Source organism: Mirounga leonina, unplaced genomic scaffold, assembly GCF_011800145.1.
Source record: "Mirounga leonina isolate KUSES-001 unplaced genomic scaffold, KU_Mleo_1.0 Mir_95, whole genome shotgun sequence".
NCBI classification, from domain to species: domain Eukaryota; kingdom Metazoa; phylum Chordata; class Mammalia; order Carnivora; family Phocidae; genus Mirounga; species Mirounga leonina.
Genome location: NW_023270865.1, coordinates 7,563,263 through 7,583,141, shown reverse-complemented (window position 1 = coordinate 7,583,141; position 19,879 = coordinate 7,563,263). Strand labels below are relative to the sequence as shown.

The 19,879-nt window shown below is 45.2% G+C and overlaps 1 pseudogene; it reads right to left on the bottom strand.

Annotated features, from left to right (window-relative positions):
* Window positions 1–17,729: 17,729 nt before the first annotated feature.
* LOC118006265 lies at window positions 17,730–19,031 on the bottom strand (annotated as a pseudogene).
* Window positions 19,032–19,879: the final 848 nt, after the last annotated feature.

The following is a 19,879-nucleotide window of genomic DNA, read 5'->3' as shown; positions in this document are numbered from 1 at the left end:
AATGTGTTATGTCCAGAATTTAATTCTCACTGGGAGCCATCTCTACATTTCTATGATAAACCGTATATGTTCAAGAGCACATTATTATTTTACTGTATTTCTAGACTTGATATAATAAGATTTTTGCATCTATCCTTGTGAGATTTAGTTAGTAGTTAACTTTGTCACATTTTGATTTTAGGTGGTTCAGGCTTCTTAAAATAGAATGGAACACTTTTTTTTTTTTCTCTTCGTTTTTCCCAGACAATTGAAATTCTGTAGAAATGATGAGTTGCTCAAGAGTTTGAAGCCTCTCACTGAGGAGGCCCTGGTGCCCTCCTGTCTCCTTAGGGGCTGTTCTTTGGCATATTATTCATTTTCTTCTGTAGTGTGGAATAATGGACTGCCCAGATCAGAGTGTGCCAATTGCAGTTACTAGAGTGTGAGGAGCTTCTTAACCTTTTTGAACTTCTCTGTCTTTACCTGAAGAAACATGCGTAACAGGACCTACATCACCAGGTTGCTGGGCCGGTGAATGGAGACAATACCAGGAAAGCATTTACCCAAAGAGCCCTTGACACTAGCCAATGCTGGGTAAACATTGGCCATTTTCTTATTATTGATCTATTCAGATTTGCTGCCCCTGTAAGAGTCAATTTTAGTAAATAGGATATGTCTAGATAATTAGCCATTTCATTGAGAGTTAAACATTTATTATCATCTAGTTGTTGATAGTATTTGCTTATAATTAAAAAAATTTTTTTTTCTACATCTGTGGCTCTGATTCCTTTCTAATTTTCAGTAATGGATATTGGTGGGTTTTTTCCCCCTCATTTCTCTTGATTAGCATTGTTTGGGGTTTATTTTATTGGTCTTTTCAAATATTGGATTTGTTTATTGATGCTGTTATTTTTCCTGCCTTCTCTTTCATTATTTTCTGTTTTTGGCTTCATTATATTTTTATTCTTGCTCCCTCTGTTTCACTGTTGTTGATGTTTTTCTAGCTTCTAGAGTACATTACTTATTTCATTGATTTCTGTTTCTTCTTTTTTTTTTTTTTTAAAGATTTTATTTATTTATTTGACAGAGAGAGAGATAGCGAGAGCAGGAACACAAGCAGGGGGAGTGGGAGAGCGAGAAGCAGGCTTCCTGCCGAGCAGGGAGTCCAATGTGGGACTCGATCCCAGGACCCTGGGATCATGACCTGAGCCGAAGGCAGACGCTTAACGACTGAGCCACCCAGGCGCCCCATGTTTCTTCTTATTTAGCAATAAAAACATGTAAAGTTAGGAATTTCTCTCTAGGTGCTTAACATTTAATTAATATAAAGCAAGACTTGGCAAGATCCAATTCAGGCTATGGATCAAATTCAGCCTGCTGTCTGTTTTTATAAATAAAGTTTTATTGGAACACCTGCCCAGCCAGTCTTTTCTGTTGTGTATGGCTGCTTTCACATTATCATGGCAGAACTGATCAGTGGCAATAGAGATCTATGGCCCACCAAGCCTGCAATATTTACTGTGAGGTACTTTTCAGAAAACGTTTGCTGATCCCTAATAGGAAGCATTCCATAATTGTTGATATATACTTTTGTCATTTCTTAAAATTTTCCAAATAGTCTGTAATTATACATCCCACAGGTTATCTTGGGAAGCATTTTAATTTCTTTGTGGTTTGAATTTTCTTGTTTGTAGTTTCTTTAAATTTTAGTTTTATTGCATTTGGCCAGAAAATATTGCCTGTACAATTTCTTTTCCTTTCTTTTTTTTTTTGATTTACTGAGATGTTCTTTTATGGCCTAACAGTATGACTGATTTTTGTAAATGTTCCAAAGACATTGAGAAAGAATGCATATTTTCTTTTCTTTTTAAAGATTTTATTTATTTATTTGACAGAGAGAGACACAGCAAGAGAGGGAATACAAGCAGTGGGAGTGGGAGAGGGAGAAGCAGGCCTCCTGCAGAGCAGGAAGCCCGATGCGGGGCTCGATCCCAGGATCCTGGGATCATGACCTGAGCCGAAGGCAGACGCTTAACGACTGAGCCACCCAGGCGCCCCAGAATGCATATTTTCTATAGAAAACAAAAATTTGATACTTACAGACTTTATTCATTATATTATCTGAATCCTAATTCTTCATCTGCTTCATATCTATATAAAGATTGAGGGCTGAAGATAAAGCTATGGTTGTGTTCTTTGTTTCTTCTTATATTCTGACAGCTCTGGTCTGGCTTATTTTGACACTGTTGTTTACCAGCACGGCAGAAGTACAGCCTGAAAAGCACCTGTTCACTGGGGCTTGTTCTTGTGCTGCTCGGGGAACCCGTGTGGCCACTGCCGCAGAGACAAGCCCCAGGCCAGCCTGCCGGTTGAGGAGATACCCGTGGCTCAGTTTCTGTTGTTGCCCCTGTCAGTCCTGCTTGCAGTCAGTCAACCCCAGCTGCAGAGCGCAACAGCTGATCACAAATCCTGAGCGAGCTCAGCTGAGACCCTCAGCAGAGCTGCCCAGTTGAGCCCAACCCAAATTGCCAACCCGCAGAATAGTGCACTAAAGAAAGGGTTGTTGCTTTCGGCTCTGAAGCTCTAGTGTGGTTGGCTGTGTAGCAAAGGTGGACATGTTCATTGTGAATTTTGCCTTTCGTCAATATCAGTAAACACTCTGTGTCCAATGATAAACCTTCCCATGTATTGTAGTTTAACCATACTATCTGTTTTGCTTTCTTTCTTATTTATATATTTTTCTGTATATCTAAGGTATACAACGTGATGATTTATTCTACACAGACACAGCGAAATGACTACTACAGTCAAGCTCATTATCATGTCATGTCTTCACATAGTTATCTGTGTGTGTGTGTGTGATGAGTGCATCTGAAATCTACAGGGGACAGTCTCTGGGAGCTGAGAGTCTCTGTCCTTCAACCACAAGTAAACTGAATTCTGACAACAGCCAGTGAATTTGGGAGAAAATCCCAAGCCTGAAATGGGATCACAGTCCTGGCTATCTTCTTGGTTTAGCCCAATGTGACTCCGAGCAGAGGACCCAGCTAACCCATGCCAAGATTCCTGAACCATAGAAGTTATGAGATAGTACGTGTGTGTTGTTTCGAGCAACTGTTTGTGGTATTTGTTACACAGCAATAGAAAACAGTTACACCTTTTAAAAATAATGTGGAATTATGGAATTATTAGTTGTAGGCATCATGGATGACTCCTTTCTCTGATGGGTGAAGAGTTCGTTCACTACAATGCTTGATCTCCTCTCCCCATTTGTACCCCATTAGAGTTGTAACAGTGGGCTGCCCAGGCTACTTGATTTCATCTTTGCCCCAAGTATGAGTCTTAACTGGGCTCTGTAGCTCAAGGCCTTCTCAGTTTTACCTCTTACCAGTTGGAGATGAGAAACAGTTCCATTTTCTAACCTGCAAATCCTGGAATTTATGGCCTCTCCAAATGCTCTTTCAATCCTGCTTGTAAAATGGCCATTTCTCTTATGAGCTTATTTCTTTCTTATGGTGCCTTGTCAAAAACAGCCATTAGCGAATATCCAGTGTTACCAGTATTCTGCTTTCCCACTTTGCTAAAGCCACAAATTCATTAGTTACACTCTCAGCCTTCTAGGTTATCATAGGTGATCGTTTTATCAAATGCCTTACCACTGCATAAAAAGCCTTTCCTGGCAGTTTTCTTGCCACCTGTCACTCTGTCCAAAGACCCATGCATGTATTTGGGGTATTATTATGGTAGCACCTCACTGCTGGTGTCAGTCTTTGAATTGTTCAGCTCTTTGACCGTGACAACCAACACCAAAATCAAAGAACCAACCTCGTGGCTTACGGTAACCAAGGTTTATCTCTGCTGGTTGTGGGTCTGCAGTGTGGGTCTCTTCATTCCAGGATCCAGGCCAAAAAGGCAGCCCCTCTCTGAGAGTAAAGTACATAGTGGTTTCATGCAATGAGTCTTAAAACTTTTGCTTGGAAAGGTTGCTTGTCACTTCTGCTCACATTTTATTGGCCAAAAGAAGTCATGTGGCCAAGCTTGTTATCAATGGGTCAGGCATGTGTAATCCCCGCTCAGGGATGGGCAACAAGTATCTGCTCCAGCACCAGAGCCCCTGTTAATAGATTGGGAGATAATTTTTTAAAAAGATTTATTTATTTATTTGAGAGAGAGAGAGTACGTGTGAGCGCACATATGAGTGGGGGGAGGGGCAGAGGTAGAGGGAGACAAGCAGACTCCCTGCTGAGCTGGGAGCCCCACATGGGGCTCCATCCCAGGACCCTGAGATCATGACCTGAGCCAAAATCAAGAGTCAGACTCTTAAGTGACTGAGCCACCCAGGCACCCCAGGGAGACGATATTTTTAAGACACACAACCAAAGAATGGTTAGTTTCTAGAGTATTTAAGGAGCACCTGTAAATCAACAAGAAGGCAGGAAACCAATAGAAATATGGGCAAAGGGAATAAATAAGGAGTTCACAGAGGGGAGAGCTAATGTTTGTAAGCGTATGGAGAGATGCTCAATCTCATTAGCAATCAGAGACATGCAAATTAAACCAAGATATCCATGCAACTGTCAAAAACTGTAAAGTTGGAAAATATCAAGTATTGACCTCAGTGTGGGGAACTCTTTGTGTCCTGCTGGTGAGAATGTAGACTGGGGTGGCTATTCTGGTGAGTAATTTGGGAGGACTACGTGAAAGGGCATGGACAGAGTGAAATGAGGAATGTGTTTTGGATTTGAAAGATCTGTCTTTGTGAGGTTATTATCCCATCATCTTTCCAGTTCCACCTCTCCTTCCTCATTCAGTACTCGAGTGGTGAGCAGTCCCATCAGACCATAAGATCTGAGAGGGTGGGACCATGTCTGATTTGTACACCATTGTGTCCCCTGCACCTTACACAGTGCTTGGCACAGATAGATATGTAGTGTGTATCTGGTAAATAAATGTATGTTTTAAACAATTCATTAGAGTGAGTGACTTGCCTCCTCGAGGGCAGGAAAATATGGATTGGCTGGTATATACTTGTATTGCCTGAGTCAGTCCTCCTTTGGGATCTGTTTTGGACTGAGTTGTGACCTTCTGCCCTGTTCTTCCAATTCCGGTGTTAAAGGCCTAATCCCTGATGTGACTGTATTGGGAGATGGGGCTTTGGGGGAGGCAGGTAAGGTTAAATGAGGTTGTAAGGGTGAGCCCCTAATCGAATAGGGCTGGGGTCCTTATAAGAAGAGGAAAAGAAGGGATCCCTCTCTCCATGCACCCACAGAGAAGAGACCAGGTGAGGACACAGGGAGAAGGTGCCGTCACTAAGCCAGGAAGAAAAATCTCACCAGAAACCAGCCCTGAGGGCACCTTATTCTTGGACTTCTAGCCTCTAGAACTGTGAGAAAATAAATTTCTATTGTTTAAGCCCCCCATTCTGTGGCATTTTGTCATGGCAGCCCAGGCAGACTAATACAGAATCCAATTTATCATTTGATATAAACCCTGCATCATTTGGTTTAATTTGCACTTCTATATAGTGATTCATACAAGGGCAGAAAACTATCAAGCTATTCAAGTCTCACCTATTGATCAGAATTTGCTAAAATAGAAATGTATTTTGGGAAGCTTTCTATTTGAGGTGGCTGGGAACTTTGATAATACAGAGTTCACCAAGGAACCTTAAGCAGAAGTTTGAAATGGTTGAATAAATGTAGGGCATGTCGTTCTTTCCAAGCTGATAGGGAGTTTTCAGATCACCTGCTTTTTGTTAGTTTGAGACCTAGTATAGGAGTTGGGTCGTCACGGTGTGAAAACCAGGTTCAGAATGGAGGGTCCACCTGCAAATTTAGGTGGTATGTGAATGCATCCTAAGATGCATTAAGAGAAAATAATGGCCCTACCCACATTGGGAGGCAACTTTACAGTGTTTCCAGTGCTTTTATAAGTATGATTTCAGTTGATCTTCCCAACATGCTAGTAAGGTCACTGGGGCAGGTGGTACTAACCCTGTGCTGATCAGCCTTTGCTGTATAATAATCCACTCTGACTTCTTTATTCTCACAGATGGCTCAGCTGGGTCCTTTGCTCGTCTCAGCAGTGTTTGTGCATGTGGAGTGGGAATGGGTTTGACTTGGCTGGAGAGACTTGGCTGGGACACTTGGCTCTGCTCCACACATCCCTCATCCTCTTCAGGGGGCTTGCCCGGGCATGTCCTTCCCGTGGTGATGGCAAAAGCTTAAGAAAGCAAGTGGAAACGCTCAAGGTCTCTTGGCGTAGACCTGGCACTGAGGAACTTTTATTTCTGTTGTATTCTATTGACCAGAGTCACATGGCTGAGTTCAGAGTCAGCATGGGAGAGGATTATCAAGTTACTTGGCAAAAGGTAAGGATACAAGAGGGGTGAGGAATTGGACCATTAATATATCAACTACTGCACCCCACTTTACAAGTACTGAAGCAAAGGCTTAGAGATGAAGTGATGTTTTCAGGGTCTACAGCTGCTTGGTGGTCAACCTAGGATAATACCCCATCTTACCACCCATCTAATGTGTTCTAAAATGACAAATATGACTCACAGGGGAGCAGTGGGTTTGTTATAGTTCTGTTACAGTGCCTGGTGGCAGTGAACACTTGAATAAATCTCTGGAAAATAGATTCAATTTTTTAAAAAGCCTTGGCTGTCAAAATCTGATTTCCTGGTTGAATGAAATGCCTTTGTTGTTCAGATCCTTTGAGTCTAAATTTATTTTACATGAATTTACTTAAGAAATTGATTATAATTCCCTCTCCATTTGGTGCTGCGGGGGGTATAATTGGAAGTTTAAAGAGAAAAGACAAGACAGCTTTAAACTATTCACATACCACCTAAATTTGCAGAAGGGTAAAAAATATAGGAGACTTTGAGGAAACTAGGCTGCATTAGACTCTCTTTGGGTTTAACTAACCTTGGTCTTTTCTAACATCAGTGGTCATTGGGGCTTTTATCCGTTCATTTTGGAAAACAAGTCCAAAGGGTTTTTGCTACTTGTCACTCTTCCCCCCCCCCCACCATTTTTAGCACCCATTGCCCCAGGAGAAACCCGAGGCTATGCACTGTCTTTTCTACATGCCCTTCAAGATGGAGCCTGTCTGTCTCTGTGTCTCTTGCCGTCAGTGATGGAGATACTGATACGATCAAGTTTCAGTTTGTTGTTGAATGTTTGTCACTCACTCAAAACCTATTCGAATCTCTACTACAGAGGAATGGCTTTGGGGATTTGGGTTAAATCTTTGGCACCAAAACATCCTGGGCACACAGGATCTTACCTGAGGTAAGCACTCCATTTACAGCTAAGAAAACATTTGGAAATTGTAACTTGAAGGTGAATCTTAACCATTTTTGAGGCTGGACCAGGCTGGGGGAAATCTCTCGTGATAAGGACATCTGTGATGCTCAGATGTTTGGGGTTGAGGCCCCTGAAGAGGTGGCTTTTTCATACAAGGCATCACAGGATAGCAATGACAATGTTGTTGGCTTCTGGATGGTGGGCATCCATGTTGTGTTGGAGAAATGAGTTCTTTTACTCATCAAAGTTCTTTAGTACCAACCATGGCCAATCATCAACATTTGATTCTAGTGGTCTGTGATTCTACTTGTCCATCTCTGCGTGCTCTTTACATCACCCCTGTTCCTCCAGTAGACTCACCATAGATATAAATGCATGTAGTGGGGGTGAGGGGGGTGTTGTGGCACAGTTCTGCCCTTTGCAGCTTGAGTTCTGAGCCTTTTTTCTTCTCCTGTCTTCCCTCCTTAGTCTCTTCCATTTCTGACCCTCCTTTCTGCAGGTAGGGGAGCTTTCAGTCTTGTTTCTGTACTTTCCCTCGGGCTTAATGCTTGGCCCATTTTCCTGACCGTGACCCTGCCCCCTCTTGGTAATGACTGTGACCCCTCATACTTACTCTGCTGCCTTAACTTCCTTGCATATACACCTTCACCTCAGCCAGCCAGGGGACCCTCCCGATTCCGGGGAGGTGTCCTCATGAGACGCTCCTGTGCCCAGGTCTGCCGAGGGTTAGCTGGATCCCTCTGATCTTCCTTGTGTCCTAAAAGTGTTCTTGTCTAGGAGCCTGTACCTCCAGCATGCATGCTCTATTTCCTGTACGCCCGGTGTCCTGAACGTCTTGACCACACTGCTTTGTGGTGATGTGTCTTCACCACTAGGTGTAAGCTGCTTGATGGTAACAGCTGTCACTTACTGAGTGTCCTTAATGGGCTGTGATGGCTAATTTTATGTGTCAGCTTGGCTTGGGCCACCAGTATTTGGTCAAACACGTCTAGATGTTGCCGTGAAAGTATGTTTTAAATGAGATTGACATTTAAATTAGGAGGCTTTGAGGAAAGCAAACTACGTTCCATAGCTTCCGTAATGCAGGTGGGCCTGTCCAGTCAGGCAAAGGCCTTAAGAGGATAAAGACTGACCTCTGCTGCGGAAGACGGAATTCTGCCAGCAGATGGCCTTTGGGCTCAAGCTGCGCCAGTTCTTCTCTGGGTCTCCAGAGAAGGCCCATCAGCCTACCCTGCAGAGTTTGGACTTGTCAGCCCCCACAATCACATGAGCTGATTCCTTGAAATAAAGCAGGTGCTCCCACCCAGCCCACACCCTGTTGATTATGTTTCTTTGGAGGACGCTGACTAATACATGGACCAAGCACTCTACTAAGGGCAAATATGTATTATCTCATTTAACACTCGCAAGCAGCCTTTTTAGGTGGGTGTTACTATTCCCATTTGATAAAGAGAGTCACAGAAAAGGCAAGGAACTTGTCCGAGATCACATAGCGCATGGCAGAGAGGGGAAGCAAGCTGGCACTTGCTTCATGCTAACGCCAATGAGCTTCCCATGACTGGCTTTTCTTTGTCTTGGAATTGTCATGGCTTATCCAGTGCCTGACACCTAGTAGGAGCCTGGTAAAAAAATTTTTTTAGTGGCTTAGAACAACACAAATTTATTATTGTACAGTTTTTGTGGGTCAGGAGTCTAGAGACAGGCAAGCAAGGTCCTCTCCTCGTGTTTCATCGGCTGAAATCATGGTGTTGGCCACAGCTGCATATTCTCTGAGGCTCAGGATTCTCCCCCAGCCTTACTAGCTGTTGGCAGAATCCAGTTCCTTGTGGTTGTAGGACTGAAATCCCCATTGCTTTGAGGGCTTTGGTTGGACGCTGCTTTCTGAGCCCTCTTGCCGACTCATTGGCCCTCCCACAACAGGGCAGTTTACTTCTCCCTTGAGGCCAACAGAGCAGCTCCTCTCCAGTACTTCACCTTCATCTGAAGGGTTCCCCTGATGAAGTCAGGCCCACCCAGCATAATCTGCCTTTTGATTCATTCAAACGCAACTGACCAGTGGCCTTAATTACATCCGCAAAATCGCTTCTTCCGTAAAATGTATCACGATCATGGGCATGATATCCCTTCACACTCACTCAAGGGAAGGGGCATCTACAGGGCATGAGCACCAAAGTGGGAAACTTGGGGCCCATCTTTGAATTCTACCCACCACAGTTACAGACACCAGAACCAGATATGGGAGCATCTCCCAGCAGAAGAGCCTTTCCAAGTTCCTTCAGTCTTTTTGTTTCAGTAACTTGTTAAAACATGACCCTGAAAAGAGGTGAGGGGGAGTTCTGGTTTTCCCTCCTGCCTGTGTGTCAACTCCAACTTCCTGTTTTCACTTGGCAGCATGAGACTAAGGGGCTTGCTGTGACTTTGCACCAGCGTGGGTAGAAACAGAGGCCCCCTTGGCCAGGGTGCGCCCTGGGGCTCTCCCTGCCGCGTGTGTCATGTGGGTGGTCACCTTCCTCCAGTTCCTTAGGACTTCCCATTTGTATTTTTAGACACTTAAAAATGATTCCATTAATATATGCACACTGTGGAAAAAATAAACAGGCATAATTATGAAGAATAATTAGCATAAAGAAGCATAAAGAAAATGAGAATCGCCCTCAACCATGGCACCCGATTTTTAATATTTTGCTTTAGAGCTTTTCAGATTCTTTTCATGCACATTTTAATATATTTTAATATATGCACTTTTATTTTATTTTTTTTATTGGTTTCAGAGGTAGAATTTAGTGATTCATCAGTTGCATATAACACCTGTTGGTCATCACATCAAGTGCCCTCCTTAATGCCCATCACCCAGTTACCCCATCCCCCCGCCCACCTCCCCTCCAGCAACCCTCAGTTTGTTTCCTAGAGTTAAGAGTCTCTTAAAGAAGCCTGGTAAATATTTAAGCAAATGAATGAAGCCGCAGATTTCATTCTATTTCGTTACTTCTTTCTCTTACAGAAGAAAAAAAAATTGTAGGTAGCATATGCAATACCTAAGACTTTGTAGTACATGCTCACCTATAAAATCTTGATCGCTAAATTGTCGTGTCTTCATCTGGATAAACACGTGGTAAGAAATTGGTTGGAGAAGTCATGTGTTATAATTCAGCTGTGATTTGCTAGCCAGCATGCCTTATGACTGTCTTTAGGATCCTGGGGAGGATTTTACTGGTGCCTTCCATCCCACCTGTGGTGGATACGGTGGACGGGCCCTCAACATCTACTCCAGCTCCTTTCTGGAATGTACCTTCCAGCACTGCAGTCTGGAGGGCTATAGGTTACCTTCCCAGCCTCCCTTGCAGCTCTGGCTGTGAACACGAGTTGGATTCTCGCCCTCGGAGCCTGCTCGCTGAGGCTCAGAGGGCGCCAGTGCAGAGAGCCCCCCCTTCTGCTGCTTGGGTATTGCTGCCATCGGGGAGGGTCCTGGGATGGTGGGGTTGGCCACAGGAGTGTTTCAGGTGCTTTACTGGCCTCTGGGCGGGGGCTGTGGCGTGAACCTCCAGCAGTATTTGCGGCTGGCTCACTGTTTCCGTATCACTTGCTCTGAAGGTGGGGGATGTCAGTGTTGTAGCCGGTGCCCCGTGCTTGGAGCAAGAGGAGACACAGCTCCCCGTAGCGAGGTGAGGTGTCCTGGGGCAGACTTTCAGCCCCATCTCTAACTGCGGCACAGCTAGCAGCCCCCGTGGGGGCCAGTTTGGCATCTCGTTGTGGGAATTCCTGCTGGAGGCCCAGCGCCATCGTCCAACCCTTCTGATGATTTTATAGAACCCTAGGTCCCTGTATTAAGTCGCGTTCTGCTTCAAATAGCTAGAGCGGTTTCTGTCCCCTATAAATGAGCGCTGCCCGATGCGGCAGCCTTAGCAGCTGTAGAGAGGTGTAGTTGATCCATTTATTGGCTCATTAGCGGGTTTTCCACTTTGAGCCTCAACGTACAGCTAGAGTCTGTCTGTGGTGATCTGCCACGTTCATTGGAGAGAATGGGTAAAGGAAGGGAGCCCACAAAGAGAAATTTTACCGGTGACCTGAGTTGGAACTGACCTCATCAGAGAGAAAACTGTACCGCATGCTTTCTGGGGCTCTTTTCTCTGACTCTTACTGCTGTTGATTCCTTCTGTCTTGAAATCTTCTCTTCCCTCTATTGCCCGTTTTAGTCCCTGAATGCCGACAGGTTTTCTTTTAAGCCAGTTAACCGGGAGCTCTTTGCTACGTGAATATTTCTACGTAAGCCCCCTGTTGCTTACTTCTGGATACAGAAAAATTATCCCCAAACCCAAATAATGTATTTTTGTCTTGTGCCATTTCATTCAAGGGCAGTGCACATGGAATTTTGCCAACTTTACTCTTGTCACTTGTCAATTAAAGGAGTAGAAAAATCATTTTGGGAATAAAGAATGATGTCATAGGTTAGACTCAAAACTGTGAAATTTTATCTCTCGTAGGGACCTTGGTCATCATGTGGAATCTGTCTATCTCCTCACTTTGAGACGAGTCAACTGAAGGCCAGAGAGATGTAGAGGGAAATGCTCACAAGCTCACAAGGTGACTGGTGGCAGAACCGGGCTCTGGGCATGGGGTTACAAGTGCAGGGAATGTTTTTCCCGCCCCATCGTGTGGCTGAACTCACAAAAAAGGCTTTGGTTTATACCTGTTTACTGTGTAGTTGAGTGTGAGCACATAATAAGGGAAAGATGCAATTTTTTTTTTTTTTTTACTATCTGTTTTTGCTACATGTACGTGTATTAATGGAGATGATTTTCTAAATAGAATCGTGTTTTTGTAATCATAGGAAGTGGCATGTTGGGGTTCTTTTTACACAGGACTGCAACAGTGCTAAACACATTTAGTACATAAACATTTGCTAAATATTTAATACAGATGGTTAATTTTTAACCATTGATTTTTGGGGCTGATATTAATTATCATCATTATTTATTTAGAGAGCATTAGAGACATCTAGGATAGTTTAAGAGAAATCAGATGTCACTTTAAAAGGTCAAGGGCAAGTTGGCTCCATTTCCTCTGATTACATTCTGAATGTGCCAGAAGGTATATGTGGAGCTTTGTTATCCAGAGAAAGTATCATTCCAAGGGAGTGACTGCTGAACCCTTAGCAAGCCGCCCATGGTTCAGTTGACTTTGTTGAATTTTTAGAAAATGAGAATTTAATGAATTCCAGATGGGGAGATGATTAGTTCCGCAATGTTTTAAATCTTCTGTACAGAGCATGTAGAACCACACTGTCAGGGTTCTTTGGAGAAACAGAACCAAGAGGGTGTATGTATATATAGAAGGAGATTTATTATAAGGAATTGGCTCATGAGATTACGGAGTCTGACCAGTTCTAGGATCTGAAGTCAGCAAGCCGGAGACCCAGGAGAACCTATGGAGTAGTTCTAGTCTGAAGGTTGGCATGCTTGAGACCCAAAGAGAGAGGATGTTTCAGTTCGAGTCCAAAGGCAGGAAAAGACTGATGTCCTTGCTTGAAGGCAGTCAAGCAGGAAAAGTTTCCCTTATCTGAGGGAGGGTCAGCTTCTTTGCCCTATTCAGGCCTTCAAACTGATTGGATGAGACCCACTCACAGTAGGGAAGGCAACCTGCTTTAATCAGTCTACCAATTCAGATGTTAATTTCATTCGGTAACATTCTCAGAGATGCAATGATGTTTGACCAAATGTCTGCTTACCCTGCAGCCCATTCAAGCTGACACGTAAAGTTACCTATAAGCGCCGTATACAATTGAGAGTTCAGGAAAGGCTTTCTGAGAATATTGAATTTTCCAATGTTGAAATGTTTGGGCAGGTAGGATAACCTTAGCATGGAGTGTCCGAATTCTACCTGCTAATAAGAATGGTGATCTTGGCTTTCTACTCTTTTCCGCTGATGGACGTATGCCAATTCCATTTGTTACATTCAGTCCTGGGTAGGGTGCCATGGGGGATGGCAGAGGACAGGGCCCAGCTCCCAAGGAGTTTTCAGTCCTTTGGGGTGGCCAGACTACTACACATGACCCAGACAAAGAACAATGAAGTGATTACAAGCGGCAGAGAAGGTGTTTTGAGAAAGGGAGAGTGGCCAGCATGGGTGAGTGGTTCTCAAGTCTCAGGCTTCAATGTCTTGAGACAATTGTGATCATCACAAATGGGTAGGGGGGTTCCTGGTATTTAAGGATGCTGTTGACCCTCTGTGATGTACAGGGCAGCCCTCCATAACAAAGAATTGTCTGGCTTAAAATATTAATAGCACTAAGTTGGAGAAACCCTGATTTTGGCTGGAGCAATGAGATCAGGCTTTATGGAGGTGGTGAGGTTTAATTTACTTTTTGATTCATTCATTCCCATACTCGTCGAACATTTATCTAGTGCCTACCATTCTCCAGTGTCTGTCTTGTCCTGAGGCTGTGGTAGGGAACAAAGTAGTTCTGTGGGTATGTGTCCTACTATTTCATGGGAAAAAATAACATTTAGAAAAAAAATCAAAATCAAGTATAATGATTATTAGGATGGGTGCCAAGGGAACACATCACAATGAGATCCATCTTAGTCAGAAGCTCAGGAAAATCCTGCCAGAGGGAAATGTCCTTTAAAATACAGCTCGAAGGGTAAGTGGGAGATGGGAGTGGATGTGTGTAGGAGTTGGAGTGCAGGGAGAGGGGCACCGTTTGAGCCCGTGGAGCAGCTTATGTTCAGGATGGGAGGCGAGGGAGGCAGAGCCTATGTCTGGGAGCACCTTAAGTCGGGCCAAGAGTTCAGGTTGCATCCTAAAGACAATAGGACATATTTAAGACTTTTAAAGTTTTAAAGCAGTGGAGTGCCAGGATGGGATTTAAGTTCTGGCAGGTTAACTCCGGCTACAGTGGGGCCATGAGGGGAGGGAGGAGAGCAAGGATGGCCGCAGGGCAGGTGGGCTGGGTGGGACCAGACTGGATGGCGGCTCATAGGGCAGGCAGACAGACTTGACCGCTACCGAGGAGGTAGGAGAAAAGGTAGAAGCAAGAGAAGATAATTAAGACATCCCCATTTCTGACCGGGATGAGTGGGTATTTTGGGGTACCATTCTGGAAAGGGGGCATGCCCCTTTGGGAGTAGTTGGAATCATGTGCATGACAACATGGAATGGTGTTGAGTTCAGCTCTGGATACGTAGAGTTTGAGCTTTCGGAGAGGTATTCACCTAGATGTGCAGATTAGCCCCGAGAGCTCTGGGCCCGAGATAGTCATCTGAGTGTCGTCTGGCTGGATGAGACTGTAGAGTGAGGACAGGAGAACAGTGCTCTTAGAAATGGCAACATTTAAGGACAAGAGAAGGTGAGGGGCTTGCAAAGACTCCTAAAGGAGGAACCAGAAGAGTGGAAGCAAAGCCAGAGGACTATGGTGTTGGGGACATAGGGAAGAGCGATTTAGAGAAAAAAGGAGTACTCTGTGCTCTCCCATTGCTTACTGTTGCTCAAGATAAAGCCTCAAACTGCCCATGCCTTTGGGAACACGGTGGTCCCCGGCGATCTTGGCAGAGCAGTCCAGATGGAGCCCGGCAGATGGAAGCCAGGCTGGAGTGGATCAAGGAGAAGAGGGGAGCAGAGAGCATCTGCAGAAATGGGTGACACCCATAGCCAGGGGTACGGCATGGGGGCTGCCCCACCGGAAAGGCTGCCTCCTGATGGGGTACCAGAGCGTTCTGATCGTTATCAAACCTGGCTGGAGCTCTGATGGGCATATTTCCCAAATAAAGTGGTAGGGCAGCTGGTTTGGACATGTAGTCCGGGGGGAAAAAAAGGACAGTCTGGGACATGTGGTTGTTAAGGGGAGACCCGTCCCTGGAAGGCTGGTGGTTCATTGATTCGCTTGGTATAGGATCTGAAGCACTGAGAGGACAAGACTATGTCAAGGTCATTTGAAGGTGACGTCAGTAAGGTTTTTCAATACTCATATCTCTGAAATGTAGCTATTTATACCTGCAACCTAATTTGGGGCACTTCTGCAGAAAATTATTAGCTAAAAAGAATAAAATGCATGGAAAGATGAAATTTTCTATACATTTTAGGGAGCGTATGAGTCTTACCTAGCAAGATACTTCCATTAGCACAAAAAATAATGGCCTTTTTCAACAAGGTGACTGTCACAAAGGAAAAATGTAGACAGTCAAATGATTTATTTCCCCATCCGTATTGAGTTTATTCATGGGGAGATTCACCTTGTGAACTAGTAATTTTCAGGGCTAAGAAAAAGCAGCAGGAGGTTTCCTTTTTAGGCAATGCTTTTTTTTCTTTTTCTTTTTCTTTTTTTTTTTTTCGGTGGGTTTCTTTTGGCCTAAAAAAATCATCTAAGTCTATGGCTTTGATATCAGGGGAAAGGCTCCTTTCAATTGCTTTAACCTTTATCAAAAAGTGACGTGTTGGGATAAATGTCCTCATGCTGAGAATCGAGGTTTTATCCGATGTCTAAAGTAAGGCAGGCAGAGCAGGATGCAGAGCACTTCCTTAAAGTGGTTTAAGAAAAAGTCAAGATCTCAGACGGAGAGAAAGAACTCCAAGGAAAGGTCAAGTTTAAGACCCATTCTCTAGGCAATTAAACAAGTGAAAAGAGACCTCGCTCTCATGCTAGAGCATGAGAACAGGGAATAGGCACAGGACCAGGAATCCAGGAACCAGCTCAGAGGAAGGGTTCTGGTAGATTCCTTCTTTCCTTTGGGGTGAACAGTGGAGACCAGTGCAGGCAAGGAGGTGTGGGCAGGCACGGGAGTGGATCTGGGTGGCAGGGTTTGCTGTGCGGGAGGTCTGAGAAGTTAGAACTGAACTCATAATTGAGGTCCTTGGGTTTCCCGTTAGAGGCACGCATGATTATGCCCTGTTCTTCCCGCATTGGGTCCTCATAGTGATGCTCACGGGTCTCTGCTCAGGAGAGCAGGTGTCCGGGTCTCCCCTGTTCCTCCAGCTCCTTTGGTTGCTTCCTTGCCACCTCTCCCCTGGCCCTGCACTCACCAGCCTCTGACGTTGGTACCCCTGTGTGGGGTTAGCTGCTCATTTCCTGTCTTGACCCTGATTAGGCTCATATTCTCATTAATTTCTTTTCTTTTTCACGTTCATCTTTTCTCATTCTAGCTCTTTGTGGATTTCCTTACCCATCTCTATCTCCTGGACCCTGACTTTGGTCAGGAATGATTTCTGGATTTTTAGAATTGCTTCTCACAGATCTGTACCTCAAAGTGGCATTGATAATAACACTACATTTCATCCCTTGCAGGTGGCATGTATAATCCAAAAGGACTGTAATCCCACACAGAAGGACCCTCTGTGGGAACTCAGGTGTGCAAGTGGGAGGCAGAGAGGACAGCTTGGGAGCACGGGCTTCATGACCAGTCCCCTACACAGACCATATCCAGAGGGCTTACTGTTCCCCACTTACCCAGGCTTCCTTCCCTGCAGGTAGGCTGGGCCATGGCACTGGCAAGAGGTGTGGGAAGAAGCAGTTACGCCATCCCGTGTGACCCTCTTGTCCTCTATTCCCTGGCTGTGGCCACCTTTCTGGACATGCTCTAGGTGACGTACACAGCCGCAAGATGGGGGAGCGGCTCTGACCCACTTGAGCAAGGAAACTTTTGTGATGTTAGGCCACCTCAGCGAGTCTGGGTTTTCTTGTCTGGCAGCACTTAGTTCCAACAAGCCTCTTCTATTTCAAGGTCTTTTCCAAAGTGGTCTGAACAGGGGAAGGGCATTTTCCCCGGGATTGACCGATACATATATTCAGCTCTGTCCTCCGGATCAGGATTTGGGATTTGCAAATCTGCATGCGTGACCGTGACGTCTTGGCTTGTGTCCTCCGTGGCATGGGCTTTGGAGGCCGTTGAATGGTCAGACCCCTGGCGCAGTTCTGGGAGCTCTGTGAAGTTCAACAGAAAAACAGTTTGTGTCTCCCGTGAGCTCCTGACCCGAAGGTTCTGGCCCACAGTGTGCCATGTTCCTCAGGCCAACGTTCTTCGTGGACACACACTGGCTGAGTCTCTGGGACCCTCCTTTGTTCTGTGTGCCTTTCGCCTTTTTCCTGAAATGCTGTGCTTTTTCTACATACGTCCCAGTATAATGAAAGCAGGTCAGGATGGAGACTAAGGCAGGGTCTTGGATATAAAGGGGGCACCCAGGGAACTTGGTTTAAGCAAACACCCTGAAAGAGCAGGAAATCCTGAAGCTGGGTTTTGAGGACTACCTACTTTTCTCCTTCCCCACTTTAGGGACCCAGAATTCTGAGACTCCTCTTTGCTTCTCATGGGGATTTTGGACTACACTCATCTTGGGGAAGAGGAAAAGAGCTTCTTTCTTCTTTCCTTTTTATTTTTATTTTTTGGCTTGGTGAATAATTATTGTCTGTATCTGAAAAATCTTCACAGAAAATTGCGGTTTGGTTTATTAGCTCTCAACAGCCTGCTCCTGAGCTCTAAGGAAGCTTGCCTTCTTCTGAGCTACCGAATCTTTCCTCTGGGTAAGAGCCATTTGGGGATGGTTCCCCCTCTTGTTTTTGACTTCTTTCTTAGGCTTCTTCTCATGGACTGGATTCTCTTGCAGCAGTGTGAGCTTTCTTCTATGTCTCCTCCCCCATGTCTGGAGTTACCTTGTTCTTTGTGTATTGAGAGAATTGTTTCTTGTAAGCATCTTTATCTTCCATGAGGCAACGCATATAATCTGCAGTGTTCTGACCCATGATGTGCTTCGATGTCCTTCTGCATTGAATACCTTGCTTTCCCAGTCATAACCAGGGAATCGTTAGGTGCCATGAGGGATAGACAGGCCTCCTTCCACAGCTCCAAAACATTATTCCCAGTCGCAATTCTGGCGAGCTCTGCATCCAAATACAGTTGGGGGGGGGGAGCGCCTGGGTGGCTCAGTCGGTTAAGCATTTGACTTGGGCTCAGGTCATGATCTTGGGGTCCTGGGATGGAGCCTTGCGTTGGGCTCTGCACTCAGCGGGGAGTCTGCTTCAGGATTCTCTCTCTTCCTCTCCCTCTGCCCCTCCCCACCGCTCATGTGCTCTCCCTTTCAAATATATAAATAAAACAATCCTTAAAGAAAATGGCAGGCGAGGCCACCAGGTTGACCATCAGTGCTGTCCACATCATATTCATCCCCACTCACCTCCGCTTGGCCTTCCTAGATCTCGTCCATGCCAAACCTACCGAGAAGACAGCAGTGGGCCAGTATAATATGCCGCAGCATGACTGGTTAGGCCAGCCTTCACACCATACTTTGGGAGTGCGTGAGCATGAGCTGCACTGACTATCGTGTCTGCTTCTCTAGGGTCATAAGCGATCTGACAGTTGATGTCTCTGTTGGTCACCCGAACTATCATCCTGTATATAGGTGTGCTGGACTTATTTTGATCCTGAATTACCAAGCGTTTCCAAGCATAGTTATCAGTTTTACCCTCTCCTCTTCTAAATTTCACCTCGTATCTCTCTCTCTTTTTTTTAAGATTTTATTTATTTATTTGACAGAGGGAGAGAGACAGCGAGAGAGGGAACATAAGCAGGGGGAGTGGGAGAGGGAGAAACAGGCTCCCTGCTGAGCAGGGAGCCTGATGCAAGGCTCGATCCCAGGACTCCGGGATCATGACCTGAGCTGAAGGCAGACGCTTAATGACTGAGCCACCCAGGCGCCCCTCACCTGGTATCTCTTGAAGTGAGCCTTATTCTTGACAACTTTAACAAGACGCATCCTGTGGAACAGAGACCGGCGTCCACGCCTCGCCCCTTATTTGGGGTTGGCGGCTTAATATGTAGGGTCAACCAGGGAGAAGCAGTTCTGTGTTGAAATTGTTTTTTGGCCAGTCCATGTTCCCGTGCTGCAACCTTGAATGTGACCTCCTGGCTTTGGGGGGGTTTCTTCTGGTGACTCCATGGGGGGGTGGAGGGAGCTGTCTTTAGCTTTAGGGGCTTCTCTGGAGCTGAGGAAACTTGCCCTATATCTTCCCCCATGAAGCTTATAGGCACAGGCATGGCCAAAACAGACCTACGCCTGTTTGGTCATGTGCATCTCTTGGGTTCTTCTTGATTGATTTGGGTAGCAGCTAAAGAAGTCTGAGGCAGCTCAGGGCCTTGACATTTTGCTTCTTGGTTTTTGTTATAGCAATTCTCAAACCAGTTTCGGTCCCACACAAGACCTTTATTGAAATAGCCTTAATTTGCCAGCAGGTTCCAAAGTGTTCATTAAGCTGTTCTGTGAGCTTAATGAAGTCCCAGCTCCTGCCCCTTAGGTGTTCTGACTCCCCACTGGGCAGAGGGAGGCTTGAGGCAAATGCCAAGGCTGTGGAGGCAAATGCTCTCACCCTGACAGCCAGCATCAGACAAACAAAATCCTCCAGGTCCAAGGCCCTACCATGGGTCGCGGGTGGTTTAGGGCTGTTGTCACACATCTTCCCCAAGGGAAAGCATTCAGGCATCGATGGATTCTTGTACCCTCTTCCTGTAGGATGTTTTAAAAAATATTTCAGCCAATCTGTGTAGCTTGAATACTTTTAATGTCACCATGGAGAGCTTATGTCTAGCAGCCATCATGATGATTTG